Raw genomic sequence first — 17500 nt, 5'->3', positions numbered from 1 at the left:
GTCAGAGCATTTTTATGCCTCCATCCCAACGACGGTATAATGTACACGGAGGAATTATGTCTTCGGGCTGTTGGTCCGTACGCTCAGTTCTCATGAACGTCACATCTCAGGAACGCCTGGAGGAAAATCCTTTAACTTTGGCACAAAAGTCCATTTGAACCCAATGATGAAGTGATTGGTTTTTGGTAGTCAAGGTCAAAGGTCACTTAGACCTCACAAAACACACTTTTGGCCATAACACAATAATTCATGCGCTTATTATGACAATTTCACACACATATCTAATAGGATAAAATTATAAAGTTATTACATTTTGTACAGATATGGAAGTTACAATACTGATTGGCGGAGGCGTACAACAGTGAGGAAGTAATCCCCAATAGCAGAATGATAATGTGTGGAGTAGACCTTTCTCTTATGCTCTGGACTTATGGACACATTATAATAATGAGAAAAATATGTCATATTATCATGACAGATATTTTTGTTATAACATGAAAAGGATCTTGCTAAACCAAGAAAATCTTAACGAGAAAACTGTTTTGTTCTAAGACAGAAATCAGTAGCATAATAATATCTGACCGTATACCTTTTATCTTTGCAACCATTTGAACATTATTGTGTGCATTTATTCATCTGTGACAAAAACTAAACATCTTTACCACACAGACTTTTTTTCTTTGACATGTAAGACATTCTGCTTTCATACAGATTGTCACCTTTAATTGCTGTATTTGCTTTGTTATCAGCTTGGCTATTGGTGTTTTTTTTTACATTATGCACAGACAGTAGTCTATATGTTCACCAGCCAATAACAGTGTTGTGTACTCTGCAGCTCTACCCACAATGCCCCTGGGTCCTTAGGCCCTGCAGTGCCACATCTCCTTGACAGCAGATATCTGTGATTAGTTATTGCAGGTGCTTCTACGTCACTAAAGCGACTTAAGACCCAAACAAAGTGTCATTTTGTTGACTCTATCTGGCTGACACGTCTTAGTCGTCCTTGTTTGTAGATATTAACGGTCATAGAAAAACAGAGAAGGTTAAATGATCTCACTGCATTGGCAGAATTAACCTCTCTCTGTGATAACATAAAAATAACACAGAGACGAAATGTAAGGGTAAATAACTAGTTAAGACACCGTCTCCAGCGCTGAGAGTCACCCCGTTTGCTCTCACTTATAGTCCCCCCCCCCCCCCCCTCTCCTCCCCCACCTGGATTCTTCTCCCCCAGCAGACATTAAACAGACTAGGCAGAGGCTCTCCAATAAGCATGTGACCCTCCTGTTTAGTATTCCTGCCACGTCTGGCTGAGGGAGCGGCATTAAATTGGGATCAGGCAGATTAGAGTATAATATAGACGACTATTAAAGGCTGCAAATGAGAGCCATGGGTTAGAGCCTGAGCAGGGCCCAGTCTGCCTCCATGTCACTGCAGCCCCCTGCAGTACACATGCATACACACCAACACATGTCCACAACAGTCTGACATAAAAATGTGAGAGAAATATGATAATAATTATTAAGCAAACAGACACCGAAATGTGCAAAAATCGTATCTATATATGTGCATTGTGTTCAGTTTATTTAACCTTTATGGGTTGGTCTAGATTTACTGCTCATTCTAGTGACGCCCTCCTCCCCATTCATATAAACCCTTTTACCACCAAAATTAGTATATGCAAGTTTTTAAACCCAGGAAAATAATGTATATAATATATATACATATATATATATATATGTATATATATTTATATATATATTTGTATATATACATGTATATATATATATATATATATATATATATATATATATATATATATATATATATATATATATATATGTATATATATATATATAAAAATATATATATATATATATATATATATATGAAAAGGTTGCGGCAGATCTTTTTTCTTTTATATCTATTCTTGTTCAGTCTCTACTAAATCTCAAAATCAAAATTTCGCTGCTTGGATGGAGGCGGAAATACTTGAGATGACAAAGAAAGTATCGGAAAAGGGGCTAAAATTAGCGCGTCTACCTGGATATCATGGAGCAGATACATACCTGTCACTATTGCTGTCATTTGGGTGACAAACTTTTCCCACCAAAAATGAAATGCCAGATAATAGTGGGTGTTCGTGGATTTCCTGTCCAGTGGGAAATTCACACCTGGAAATTAACTACAGTTGTAAATGTGACCCAAAGCTGCTTAGTCTGGGACCCTTGTAGTTTTACTGAATAAAACCCTGAAGAAATCGCTTCTTTAAATTTAGCTACAGCATTATCAGATAGACATCTAGTGTAGAAACTTTTGCCTAATGGCGTACACTCTGGTAGAACAAATTCAAAGGTTATTAGATAATGGATAATAAAAGAGAGTTCTGTTGAGAGACAATTACATTTTCTATCTCAATACCATATACCAGAACAAGGTCGAGGGTATGGTTAAAACAGTGAGTGGGTTTATGTACACACTGACAGAAGCCAATAGAATCTAATAATGAACTAAACGCAGTACTAAGGCTATCATTATACACATCCACATGAATATTAAAATCCCCTACAATAATAACTCTATCTGTTTTGAGGACTAAACTTGATAAAAACTCTGAGAATTCAGAATACGCACCTGGTGCACGGTACACTATAACAAATAAAATTGACTTTAATGCTTTCCCGCTCGGGTTTGAAAGACTAAGAACAAGGCTTTCAAATGAGTTGTAATTTAATTTAGGTTTAGGGTTTATTAATCAGTCAAAGATAGCTGCTACTCCACCTCCTCGGCCTGTGCCTCGAGGAATATGAGTATTAATATAACTTGGAGGAGTTGATTCATTAAGGCTAACGTACTCTTCATGACACAGCCAGGTTTCAGTAAGACAAAATAAATCAATATGATTATCTGATATTAAATCATTTACAAGTACACCCTTAGATGACAGAGATCTAATATTTAAGAGTCCACATTTAATTGTCCTGTTTTGATGCACTGTTGCATTGGTTGCCTTAACTTTTATTAAGTTATTTTGTATAACTCCTCTTCTGTTGACTTTAAATAATAGCTTTCAGGCATTATGTAGTATACTTAATATAATTACTTTGGCAGGGACAAATTGGGGTTTCCTTTAAGTCAAGGATAACGCAAAGGACAGCGTGTGAGAGGATGGAAGAGACACAGTGCAGAAAAAGAGGGATTGAATAAGAACATGAAGAGAACAGAGATCACCACTATGAAATACTGGTGTGTGGGGCAAAAATATTCATCTGTTCTCAGCCTCTTGTCTGGGTCTGTGTTCTGTCACCATGGCCATTAGTGCAGCAGCTTTCCTCCAAGTGGAAATGTTCAATAATCTGGCCTGTACTACATTTAGCGGCACAGTTTGAACCATTGCACAGGGTGTCTGGGGGATCTTATGTGAGTGACATTCCCTATAAAAGGCAGGTGGTAACAATGTAGGTGACACTGGGAAGCCTCGCGCTGTCGCTGGACCATATCCTATCCACTTAAAGATCTCTTTTTGATCTCCAGCTGAACCTTGTCCGTATGTTCAGCATGTCCTTTAGGGAATGTCATGGAGCTGCCACGCTATTAACAGCACAGCAAGGGAGGGAGAAGGGTTCTGGACGGGAGCTCCTGATATGTCTTGAATTATTTTCTCTTGGATTTTTCTATGCAGTCACTCGATTGAGAGTCCATGTGTCTTTGCATATGTGTGGTGAAAAGAGCAGACACCCAGGCCCCTGGATGTGTTGGGAATAAATGTAAAAAGAACCTGTTTTATATGAAAAAAGGCTTCAATGTAAATACAAATGTTATATCATCATAATACTTTGTCACATATCCAGTTCAGTAAAGTTACACTAATGTCAAGTGTCAAAAGGGAAAATCACATTAGATGGAGCACTAATGTAAACACGTAATGAGGAACTGGTTAAAACCTACTCCACCTTCATTTAACAACAGAAAGTCAAATGTAAACAGCCATCTAGAAATAGAAAAAAATATAATATAATCAGGAATCACAAACATATTAGTTTATTTGTAATGATGAAAGATATGGATTAAATACAACAATCATAATTAAACAATATTACATGATTCAGCCCTGAAGAGTCTCATTAGTTTTTTTTTTTTACCTGTGTGTGTACATATATGTTAGTATGGCCTTTGTAGCCAACATCATACTAGACTACTTTTGTTTTATTCTATATAATAATTTTCTTAATATTTTCCTCCTATTTATTCCTGTTTTTTTCTCATTTTTACTTCTTCCCTATTAAATCTATAAACATTGTAGGAATGATATAAGAATAAACATAATTTGTTAACGATCTGTAACGATAGGAAAAAAAGGGAAAATCAAACCTGTAGCGCGTCTTCAAAGTGTAAACGTAAGAAGGAAAAGAATATGGAGATGCATCTTTAGAGAATCAGACAGTGTTGTAACTGAGTGAGCAGAAACTGATATCCTTCTGATTTAATGTCTTTCTGATGAACTGATCATCAGACCTGATGGACAGAGCGCGCCTCCAGCAGAGCTACTGAAAACACAAAATCATGCATTCTATTATATCAGGCTTCCAATCTAGAGCCCTGGTTTCAAAATTGTAGTTTTTATTATTTACACCAGATTGAGCCATTTTCTCATCTTTGCCCTATGGGGTAAATTCATGCTATTTTCCTGGTTTCCTGCAGAAGAAAATTAAAATGCATCAAAATCAATGTTGATAACAACAGCCTTGTGTGAACAATCTGGCATTCAAAGGCATTCATAAAATTCTGAAAATGAATATTTGGTAGTTATGATCAGGGCTGATGTTGGTTAAAATATTCAACACTGAAAATGGAAAATAATAGATACAACATTTTATGTCAGCTTTTTGGAAGGCTGACATTTCTGTCCTCTATATAAATCAGAACAACTCATTTAAAGTGAGGACTGAATCTAATACTCACTGCCAAGGAGAATGTTATGTTTTTTAAAAGTCAAGTATGAAATGACACAAAGATGCATCAACATGACGTCTCTCACTGTCTCTTAATATGAGCTTGGTGCGTGTGTGTGTGTGTGTGTGTGTGTGTGTGTGTGTGTGTGGGTAGGTATGAGTCCTTACTGAATTTGTGCTCAGGATCAAAAAAGCACCCATTGATATTTTATGATGAGTGCGGTTTGGAAACAGGATGATTAAAAATAGCTAACAAAGACACATGTCACATTACTTCAAGGCATTCAAAAGGTGAAAACTTTTATTTTGGTAGTCATGATCAGGACTGCGGTTCTTTAAGATTTATTTTAAACGCTGACATTTTTGTCCTCTAAGGACATTAGAACAACTCATTTATAGTGCAGAGTTTCACAGCAGGAAAAAAAACAGCTACATGGAGAACATAAATTGCAAATGTCAGAATATATATATATATATATATTTTATTTATTTTTTCTGACTCCCACATGCACAGTCACACAGGCAGAGCTGGACAGTTATTGTCAGCACAACCGTCTTTGATTGAGGGGCCGTGGAAAGGTTTTCTGGGAAATATAGGTAACCTCCAACTGAGATAAAACTAGTGGCTGCACCAATTGCATTAATTGCTACACTCACAATGCCCGACACTCCTCATACATGAATTACCGCCTAACTAAAACTTGGAACGCTGTGAAATTAAGATTTTCAAAGCTATAGTTATTTCTTGATGACGACTAGCATTTAGTTATTGATAAACTTCCTCTATAGAAACTGACACACACTGTGTCCGTCCCTCTCTTTCTCTCCAGACATCCATTGTTCCCCCTGCTGGCTTTGTTGTTTGAGAAATGTGAGCAGGCCACACAGGGATCTGAATGCATCACGTCAGCCAGCTTTGATGTGGACATTGAAAACTTTGTGCATCAGCAGGAGCGAGAACACAAGCCCTTCTTCAGTGAGGATCCAGAGCTGGACAACTTGGTAAGCCAACTGCTGTCATATACAAGTTAACCATTACCAACATGTCATGCATCAGCCACTTTGATAACAGGAGCACATTACACTGTGATGCTTAGTTAGTTAGTCTAGGGAGCATGCTCAACTAAAAAGAAGAATAGGAGAAAATAATAATAATGAAGCTGCAGAAATGTCTTTTTCCAGCGTATCCCATCAGTACTACTCCTAATCATTCCCTCCCTTTTCATGTAATCTTCCCCACCCTCCCCCTGCACTTCCCCTTGCAAAACAGCTAGCAGTAATTACTAATTAAGAGAAGGAGAATGCTGATCATGTTCACTGAGAAAAGAGGGGGAGGAGTTGAAGCCAGACAGAGACAAAGACAGACCCGAGAAGACAAAAAAAAAGTGCACTCTTGCCATCACAGTACTCTGGTCTACAGGCCGACAAGTGCTGAACAGTCAATTAACCCTGCATCTGTGTGTTTTATGAGGCACTGGGTACGGGCATCCCTCCCAGAGGGCACTTACTCTTCCACAGGACAGTAACATTACACTGGGCATGACTGGCTGCGATGGCCAAAGAGTTACTGGTCCCTCGATTAAGTGAGCACTGTTTAATTAGCTGATTTATCTCCTCCTTGGCCAAGCACTTTTCTGTCCATTGTGTTGACCTTGAGTGGTGACTTTGAGGGAGTGCACTACAGTGTGCTGCACAGAGTGGAGAAAAGCATCCTGTTGATGGTCAGTTATCAGAAGAAAATACAGAATTATTATTCCTGTTTACAAAATACACTTCACTACAAACAAACTGCCTGGATTCTAATCTTTTTATGGTTTCAAACAACATTCTAAATATGTTGGCCATTATGGGTAAATAAACCTGGGCCCAAGCAGTTTCCTAGCAACACAACTCCAATGAAATGGTGTGTTGAATATCAGACATCTGTCCATCAGCATATAATATGGCAGAAGTTCCTCTCTGACCCCTTGCATTCATTTAAATGATTTTATGCAGGGCAGAGCAATAATTCCACTTTGGTGTGGGGAGATTTTCTTCAACAGCTTTGGGGACATCCGTCTGTAAAACCTGCACTGAAACATTCCTCATTAGCCTTAAGAGTTCCTTCAATCCATGTTTTAGTGGAGCTACTGCCAAACGGCCAATGATGGTCTGAATGCGGTCTTAAAGGCTTTGTCTGTTTGCCATTTTGGCTAGTTTTAACTTTTTGGCAGGCTAATTGCAAATAAATGCTGAAGCCTTGAGGTAAGGTAGGAAAAAGAAAAACGGATAAACCATTTTGTAAATTGTTTTTAGAAACAAACATTTCTTTTTCATCTGTATAAACAGGTGGACAAAAGTGGTTGAGGCATTTTTTTTGGTCAGGATCAAGCGTTTGTTGTTGTTATACTCATTCCGGCCACATTAAGAGCTAATAAAGGATTGATTATTATTATTATTATTATTATTAAGAGCACCACTTTCCCATGTTTTAAATAGAACTGAATGATAAGGTGAGTTTAAATTGACATAACTTCTTAACACACAATATATTTACCTCGTGTTTAGAGTGCTTGGAGAAATGCTTCTAGTCCTGTTTAGAACATGTGGTAGTGATACACCTTAGCATTTTGTGGCCAAAATTAGTATAACAGCAACAAACAACATTCTGAAAGAAAAATAACTAATTCACCTGTTCTTAAGTCATAATCTCAGGGGAGAAAAAACTAAGATCAGACTTACAAAATGGATCACCAGATTTCTTTATCACTTGCCTCTCAAGGCTTCCCCTAATAAGTGACTCACCTCTAATAAAAAATGGCTTTGTGGTCACGCATTGAGTTGAAACATGAAAAGCCTACTTTACTGCTCTACAAGTAATGGCTGGTTTTTGACATGTGATGTGGCTTAAAAAACAGCTATAGACCTTGAGTTTCAAGTTCACAGATCCCATTCCATACCAGTAGATAGAAAGGGGGAGGTTTCTCTCTGTGACAAAGATTTGTCTGGTAAATCTAATTAAAAAGGAATGTATTGATCAGACAAAACATTAAACTAGACATAACATTTAATCAACCTCATTATCACGTTATGATGAAAATAGGCTATTTTACTGTATTTGTTTGAATCCTGTAGCCAAGTTCACTTGAATTATTTTACTTAACGTGGCCAAATGTGTTTTTGAGAGCTAGTGTGGGGAGATTTGTTTGCTTTGAAAAAAGTGGGCATTTAGGCGGCAGGAAAGATCCCATGAAAGACCACGGACGCCGCCAGCTTGTTTTTTGCAGCGCAAATGAACACTGCAAAAGACGTTTTGTATGCATCCAAACTATTACAATTAACTGTCGTTAACTGAAAACACACAGTTAAAGGGTTTAAGTTGAAAGACGAAAACACTAACAACTCCGATGCCGGACAATGCTGTGGTAGAGACCTGTCAATCACAAGATGGCCACTGCCCTAAAGCATACTCTGCTTTATGGTCTATTTGACTCTAAATGGACCATAATTCACTAAATAAACATCATGCTGTATTGAAGAAGACTTGAAACTAGAGATTGAGACCATAAACTCATGTTTACATTGTTTACTGAGGGAATAAATCAAGAGAGGAGTAGAGTCATTTTCTCATAGACTTCTAAACAACCAGACTACTTATTTCAACTGAAGAGGTGCCCCCTGATGGCCATTAGAACGAATGCAGGTTTAAGGCACTTCCACATTTGCTTTACTTTTCCGACCCATAGATTGCCCCCTGTCAAATAACAATATCCAGTTACATTATAGGAAATGTAGGAGCCAGGAGCTCGACTAATGCTTAACACCAAGTTTGGTCCATCTGGCTCCAAATGATGTCAAAAGCGCAAGACGGCAGCTCCCATACCTGAGATATTTTGCCTTCACTTCTGTACAGTGCGAGGAAGTGGAGATGGATCGTCCATGTATTTATACAGTCTATGATGAGTAACTTGTGAAGTACTCGTCTTAGATTTGATGTCAAATAATTGATAAATGAATGGTTAATATACACTATTGAGATGTTTTATTGTTTTTCTTTTGCATAGATTTCTTAGCCACGTTGATGTTGGTTGGTTGGTCAGTCCATCATTATACCTCAGCAATTTTTTTTTTAATCTGAGTGGTTAATATTGAAACATTATTTGCTACTGTAATCATCTACTGTGATTGCGAGCATTTTGGTAGCATTAAGCTCAAAGCAGCACTATGGCCCCACAGAGCCGTTCGCATGGCTGTATAGGGATAGAGTTGTTTTCCTTTTTACACCCTAATTTTTGCATAGATATTCCTGAATGTTTTAAATACAAATAATAAGTATTTCTTAATGCTATATGGTATATTCTAAGTGTTTCAGTGTTTTATTAAGTGATTCAGTAGCATGTTGTGAAGGTGATCTGCTTATTGTTCGTCTCTGTTTCCCTCAGATGGTAAAGGCCATTCAGGTGTTGAGAATCCACCTATTAGAGTTAGAGAAGGTCAATGAGCTCTGTAAAGATTTCTGCAACCGTTACATCACCTGCCTCAAGACCAAGATGCACAGCGACAACCTCCTCCGTAACGACCTTGGAGGACCCTATTCCCCGTCACACACCAGTCTCAACGTGCAGCAGGTCAGTCATGGACTCTCTGTGGATCTTACACTTCCTTGATGGTATCTCTCTCTGAGTAGCACTTCCCAAGAAACACCTTGTCATTTATCACCAGGTAGATTTGGCTTCTGGGATTTTTTCAGTCACAAACAGTAGTTCTACCTCTTTGCATTCGCTCACTAATATCTCTCTGTGATCCCCCAGGAACTAATTCAGACCTCCTCTCCATCCATGACCTCTGTCTCCAGCTCTGTTAACCCTTCAGGGATATTGGTGCCCGCCGGGGTCTGCAACAGGGCAATGTCGCCATGACTACCATCAACTCTCAACTGGTATCGGGTAAGCATGTGATTACACACATAAACACCAGGACTCTAAAATATGCACCCACAATTTTCATTTTTGGCTTGTATTAGTGTTAGGGGAGTATTTCTTGTGCATTCTCACATTAAAAAGTTGGGGGAGGGGTTATTTTGAAAATCTGCATATTTAAGATCCATATGACTTGGATTAATTCAGGCTGTTCTGGTGAGACGGACTGTTAACTGCTTTTACATACATTCCACAGACATGACAGAAATGACCATTTCCATGATCACACTTGCTTTTACAATACACCTATTTTTGCACATCTCTGGTTTCAGTAAATGGTTTTACATCATGTCTAAAATCTAAAACCTTAATTTTTCAAATGTCAGGATTTTATAATTGCATTTGCCAGTACTGAATTGGAGTACTGTCTGTATGCATGGTGGAAATATAGTGATATGTTAAACCTTTTGGGAGTTATAGATATTTATGCTGTCATTGTCAGGGGGCAAATTACAGAATGAGAAGTTAGAAAGTAGCCTTTTTACGTTGTTTTTTTTTAGCTTGAAGCTAAATTGTCATCAGACGATAGCAGATGGGTTTCAATATTGCATTTATGCCAATGCATTCTGCTTCTTTTGCTCACCACACACAGATACAAAGAAAGACCGTAAAAAACGTGATTGGTCATTACTACTAAGACTACAAACAGAAACCAGAATGCTTCCAACACCAATATCTTATATAGTTTAGTATATAGTTTTTTTTCTGTCTGTAAATATAATATTTCAGTTATTGTTGTTTTTCTACTGTTTTTTTTTTTTTTGTTTTTTTTTGCTTATTTATAATAATTTTTTTCCGTTTTTTTTTCATTTTTTTTTTTTTTTTTTTTATCTTGTCTTCTTCTACTATGTCTCTTGTGTGCACTTTACTCTTCGCTGCTGTAAGCCTGCAAATTTCCCCGCTGCGGGACTAATAAAGGATTATCTTATCTCTCTTATCTTGTCCCGTTGCCTACAGATTCTGCATTCAAATGCAGATATTGGTTTATACTAATTGGTAAAGGGCATAGTCTACTATGTTGATGTTTTTTTTTTTGAGATTTGAGATTAAATTCCACATATATGCTGATCACACACAGCTGTATGTCCATCTTAGATATGGTGACACAGCTAATGTAACCCAGGTCTGGTCATGTTTGTTGGAAGTGAAAGCTGAAATTGGGGATCTTTCTTTGGCCAACACTTTTCACCCTTCCTGTCTCGTCACATTACCACATCACAGTGTATGCAACATGGGAGCCATATCTGACTCTAGACTTCTGTCTGAAAATCAAGTGAGAGCAATTCCATCACAGTATTTAATGTTTTTAGCTAATCTAGTCTAGACTACTGCAACACCCTTTATTCAGGTCTTAGCCATACAACAACATCTTTTTTTGCTCTAGCTTATAAAGAGGGCTGCTGTCCGGCACAAATACCTTATTTTCAATTCTAATTTATTCAATATAATGTTTTCATCATTGGCATTATGTTTATTTATTAAAATATTCTCCTCTGCCAACAACATTACTTATCAAAAACAAAAAATTGTGTCTGTTGCTTTTTTTTACTGTAAAGCTAATTGTCAATTACATAATTGCTGAACAGTATTAATAAAGGTTATTGTTACAATTTATTCTTCGGAGAACTTGGGTTGCAATTACATTTGAAATGGCTCGAGTCATAGAATGTTAAAATAAGTTTACTACTATGCAACATCAACATGAGTTTGCATTAACAATAATTTATGTCTTATACGTGCATATTATGAAAAAAATATCAGTTTGGTAAGCATGTTTTGGATTTCAACCATATCACTCAGAACACACATAAACAGTAAACACCATTTTAAATTGAACTGTAACATTAAATGCTAATATTCTAACATTCTCTTTTGATATGCATCTGTAGTGACAGAGCTTTGTGTATACAGTATGTATACTGTACAGTAATGTGTATCAAAGAGGCGTGATAGTATCCTTCACATGTTGCTTGGCTGATACAATCTTATAATGTCAAGCCTGTGCACTGAAATGTTAATCCTGCCCTCCGGAAATCCCTTTTAACCCAAAATAAATCAATATCTGCCTTTGATCACTACACACTGAAGAGCTCAAACAGACTTTGATAAGACTGTCTTGATCAAGACTAATTAAGCCAGAAGCAAAAAGCTCACTCCCTTATTCTTTTTTTCTGGGTTGAGAGACATGAAAGCACCTTGAATTGAATCTTTTTGTCTCTTGTTTACGTTGCTTTTGTTTGCACACGGACAAGAAGTTAATAAGGCTCTGGGCGCAGTGCTAGATGTGGCTGCCAGTAGCTGCTGAAGCCACTTGATACTCATGATGGTAAATTATCCCCTTAGGTGGGACCCTGTACCAGCCGGTTGCCATGGTGACATCGCAAGGGCAAGTGTTAACGCAGGCGCTGCCGCCGGGAACCATCCAGATCCAGAACTCCCAGGTAAAGCCGTCTGACCGATGATGCTTTGGCTGACACATTCCCTCCCTCCCTGTGCCCTCGCCAGCAACTCTCCATTTGTTATTATTGAAAGGGGCTCTTTACATCTCACAGGAAAACCCCTGGGCACATTTTCACTGTCTCTGTCTGAACACAGCACCCCGCTGACAGACAAAATGGGAATAGCTCATTCCCATGATGTTTAGGGCACTTAAAGGATCCTGTCAGCTTTGACTGTGAGTGAAAGTCATGTAAGGACATGCACTTCAGAGTATCTATACTGTAGATTCAATTTTTTCATGATGTGATTTACACAGATACAGGAAATAAAATTATAATCAGTCAGCCATTTTTTGTATTATGATATGTAATGATATTATAAACACAACTGTTTTATATCCTTACAATGAAAGGATTTAAAACAGTCAGCCCAACATGAAAGCCTGGAATTGAATTTGTTATGACACAAGGCCACATTTGTGGTTTTAATATTTCCTATTTACCAAATCAGAATGCTTCTGCAGTTACTTTAGCATATTTGGGTCACTCTCAGTTCTTTTGTTTTTGAGTGTTAGGTTGATATAGAGATGAATGAGCCTCATACCTGTTCTTAGTAATCAATTGACCCTTCACTAGGTCACAGCCTTGAAACGTGGACCGGACAATCATGATGTAGTATCAGCCAGCTCCGTCTAGAGTCCGAAAACTATCCGCCTCTGCAGATTGCGGAAACAGTGTCAGCAGATCAAATACTAACTGGAAGACTGTTCCAGAGCTGGGGTGCCAGTACAGAAAACGCTTAATCACCCTAAGATCTTAACCTCCATTATGGACCAGCTAGCAGGCCTAACCTAGCGGATCTGAGAGGCCTTTTTGGACAATAGGGAGTTAAAAGTTCACTGATGTAATCTGGCGCCTGGCCATGCAAAGCCTTGTTAGTTCTAAGTAAAATTTGAAAATGGATTCTAAAGGAGATTGGTAACTAGTGCAGTCTGGCTGCAAAGTTCTGTACAATCTTTACTTTGCTGATCATCGCAAACACTAGGTTTAACAAGGTTTTCCCGTGTTAACAAACCTGCTTATACATGTTCATTTTGGTGAGAACAGTGATACTAGGCAGAAAACGTACCTATTAGTTTTTTTTTTTTAAAATATAGATTGATTGGGTAAGTAATTAGTATTCAGAACTACAAATACAATTTAGCCTGATTTCAAGAATGCAAATTACTGCCCTTTTTGTTTTTTAAACATATTCATGAGTCAGAAAAAGCACCGGGCTAGCTGAATTTAACGCATCACTGGTGCGGCCATTTTTATTTTTCTGGCCTCGACAGTCTCAACACTCGCTTATAGATCTAAATAAAAACTTGGAAGTTCAAGCAGTGATCCCTGTGCAGCGGCTGTGGCCTGAAGAGCGGCTCAGTTTCAGCAGGTAATTCTGTGCCTGACAGTCAGAGGAGGCCATGGTGGATAGTCGCGACCCAGCTGAGGCAGAGGGCTACATGCGGGCTGGGAATTGAACACATCCCCGTTGATACTTTGCCGACAAGCCCCGAGTAATCACACTCTTGAGCTCGGTACCGCCAATTAATTCAACCTTGCTTTCCCCCGCAACACACACACTCCCAGGGCTGGGGGGGTATAAGAGGAGGGTTATCCACGTGACATCCAGCTGCAACTGTAATGACTGTTGTTTTGTGTGGGAAGTATGAGGGGGGATGTTAGTGTGTTTGGATGTGTATTTATGGGCCTGGTTTGGGTTAAGGGGGGTTCTGCATGTTGTTAAGTGCATATAGGTTTGTCTTTATTCATCTCCAAGACAGCAGGGATTCTTTCCACTACTACGCTCTGCATTTAATTAATCAATTTCATATTCTTTAGAAGACCTGCATTTTTTATTTATTCATGCTTTTTGTCCTCCATACTTGTGCATATGAAATTTCCATACAGTATGCTCCCCTCAGAAGTGTTTTAGCTTCCACAAATGGCTACCTGATTCAAAGAAATCATTAAAAAGAACATTAAAAATATTTGCTATAATATTATATATTACATTTGTACAACTATGCCGGCAGTAAAAGACAGTGTGCGATGTAATTTGGTGCATAGATATAAATAGTATCAAAGAAAAATGAGGGCCCATTGTGTCTCATATTATCTGCTTCAGAGCACACACACACACACACACATCTCCACAAGGAAATTAACACACACACACCGTGAACACATACAGACGCGCACATGCATTTGTTTTTGTCACGTAGGAGGACATTGCATCATCTCACATTCTTTCTCTGGGGACTCTGGGGCTAACCTTCAACCAGAACTTTCTATATTTTTTTGTGATAGTTTACCCACTAGAAGACCTAAACCAACACTGAATCAATTTCCCAATACGTTCTGAATTCCCTACCCTGCTTGCACTTAAAGCCCAATTCCATTGATTCTTATTGAATACAAACATTTTTAATATATTGTTTATTTTTTTTTAAGAGGATCAGTAATTCCTAAAACAACTGGCCACTGTAGATGTAATCAAACAATTCACAAAAAGTAGAAAACATTTAATGTGTTGGGGTCTATTTTCAGTGGCGGATTAATCCACACTTGGTGCTCTAGAGAGTATGTGTGACAGCAGGACGGTGTATGGGGGATTGAGTCCAAATCAACTACAGTGTCTGTGTTCATGGTGATGAAGGAACATGTCACCCAGTCTATTGATGTGTTTTTAATGGAGCTCTATGGCTCAGAGGGAAGAACATTCACATACAGGCTTTTTTTTTACATTCATATTTACATATTCATCCACACCAAGTACTAACCCTCACTGAACCTCGAGGGCAACAACTGATGACCGACACAGCCATAAAGGTCCTCACAAGAGCAGTGGGCTACAAAGTAGGTCCTCACAAGTACGGCTCAGCCAGACCAAACACATGGACTCACGCACGTCCAAACATACACACCGCAGGCTGTCAAACACTGTCAATACTCTGAGAGCATCTCGTCCTTCAGCACTCGCACTCCAAACAATAACATCTGAATAATGATTTCTCACTGAACACAAAGACAGGCTTAGGTCAACACAAATGAAAAACCAAGACAAACACAGTCACGCTTTGCACCAGCCCTTCACTGATTCAGCAGTGAAGAAATCCAAACTTTAGACCAAAGCTTTGCCTGACACTCGGCTCTTTATGCTCCTCATCGAAGCACCGAAAGGACAAATGACCCTCTCGTGTTTCCACACAGTCAAGGGCACTGCTTTTTTATATTTTAAGTATCATTACTCAAATTCAGTTTCCATGGTGACTCTTGAGGAGGTGTTTCTGCCCTTGCCACTGAAAAAAAAGGATAGGTAATTGGTAGTCTCCCTTTGTTTCCGTGGCAACAATAAGTAAGCCCTACCATCCTCTCCTTTTTTCTCCTTTTCCTTCCCCCCTCCTCTTCTCTCCTCTCGTCCTCCTGTGTTTATTGTAAAGGTAAACCTGGACCTGTCGTCCCTGTTGGACAGCGAAGACAAGAAGTCCAAGAATAAGCGGGGGGTCCTGCCCAAACACGCCACCAACATTATGCGCTCCTGGCTCTTTCAGCATCTCATGGTGAGGAAGAGAGTGTGTGTCAGAGATGTTCCTACTTTTCGGCCTGTTAAAGGGAAATGTTATGTATAGGCAGCTATAGAGGCAGAGAAGCAGAGCATGTATATGGAGAGTTAACGTGTTGAAGGAGGTTTATGGAATGATCAGAGAATAGAGCATCTTCACATGAAAAGTCAGAACCAATCAGAGAGTGTCACACAAACGCTATTAACTAAAGAAGAAGTGCTTTGACAACTGAGACTCTGTGTCTTCCTTCTTTCAGCACCCGTACCCAACAGAAGACGAGAAAAGGCAGATCGCAGGACAAACTAATCTCACGCTTTTACAAGTGAACAACTGGTAAGTTTCTGTATTCCTGTAAGAAGAATGCCATAAAGTCCTCATGTACACGTTCAGACAGGAAGACCCTGCTTTTTATTATTGTAGTTGGCGGCTGGTGCTAAAAAAATCTGGGGGCGCACTGGCGGGCGGGGATTACAACACAACAATAAACTACTTGAACATAAATTTTGCTCCCTTGCAACAGACAACATACAATCCAGGAGCTCATTTTGGACAGTTTTTGAAGTACCCTTAAAAACAGTGGCAGTCTCAAGGTGCTCTTTCAAAGCTCCATCCAGAGAGGCAACAAAATCCACCAGCCCACGAAATATCCCGGGGTTGACAGAGCTCTCACTCTCATCATGGCCACGTAAAGCCAATTCAAAGGCCCCACAAAATTTCACACAGTCTATTATCCTGGACAGTATGTGACGATTTTTTGTCACCTCTTCATTGTGCCTTCTAATGCCAACTCTGTAGCCCTCATCTAATTGTTCAGCAATGCTAACTCGGCCAAAAAACTGTAGCTTCATGCTGTTGTCAAGGTGGCTACGGCTACTTTCATGCCGTTTGCATTTTTCAGAGAGATGTTTCAGGTCTCTGACCCCAGTTGTTGTCCACAGAGCTTCAGTGCCACTGCCAACACTTTGAAAAAGCAAGCATGGAAAGCAATAGAGAGCATTGCTAACTCCACATCCAGCTAGCCAACTGTGTTTGGTGTAACACAAACGGGAGAAGCCTCTAGTGTCACTTGCCTGCTGCTGGATTTGTATATCAGGCTGCTCCGGTCCAAGCTCCTTTATTCTTTTTTTTCCTCCACCGAACGCCTCGAGAAAGGATTACTGCGTAACGAAACAACCGAATTTTCGTTTGCTGTCGCCATGTCTCCTCCTGTCTTCTCGTTGTTGTTTTTTTCTGTCTGCTCCGTGTGCGCGTGGGCGTGTCTGTCGCTCTTTGAGTGACAGGCACGGCTCCGTTGCCAGGGGGAGTGACTTTGACTGACAGGTATCATGAATCAATCAGACTGGATGAAAATGAGCCCAAGCACGCTGATTGGCCAGGGGCGCAGAGAGCTGCGCCCGGAGGAGAATCTTGAAGTGACCAATTAGAGACCAGCATGAAGTCACATGGAAGCCAAAAGTTTAAGAGGCCACATACACACTCATTTGGCCGGCGCCCCTCGCTATTGAAATGCATGAAACAACCCAGAATAAACCCAATATTGAATGGAA

The 17500-nt window shown here is 39.2% G+C and overlaps 1 pseudogene; it reads left to right on the top strand.

Moving 5' to 3' along the window:
* LOC129113833 (uncharacterized) overlaps positions 1–17500 on the top strand; it is a 107325-nt pseudogene that overhangs the window by 73158 nt on the left and 16667 nt on the right.

The sequence above is a fragment of the Anoplopoma fimbria genome, chromosome 24 (assembly GCF_027596085.1).
Source record: "Anoplopoma fimbria isolate UVic2021 breed Golden Eagle Sablefish chromosome 24, Afim_UVic_2022, whole genome shotgun sequence".
NCBI classification, from domain to species: domain Eukaryota; kingdom Metazoa; phylum Chordata; class Actinopteri; order Perciformes; family Anoplopomatidae; genus Anoplopoma; species Anoplopoma fimbria.
This window is presented reverse-complemented; position numbering and strand designations above follow the sequence as displayed.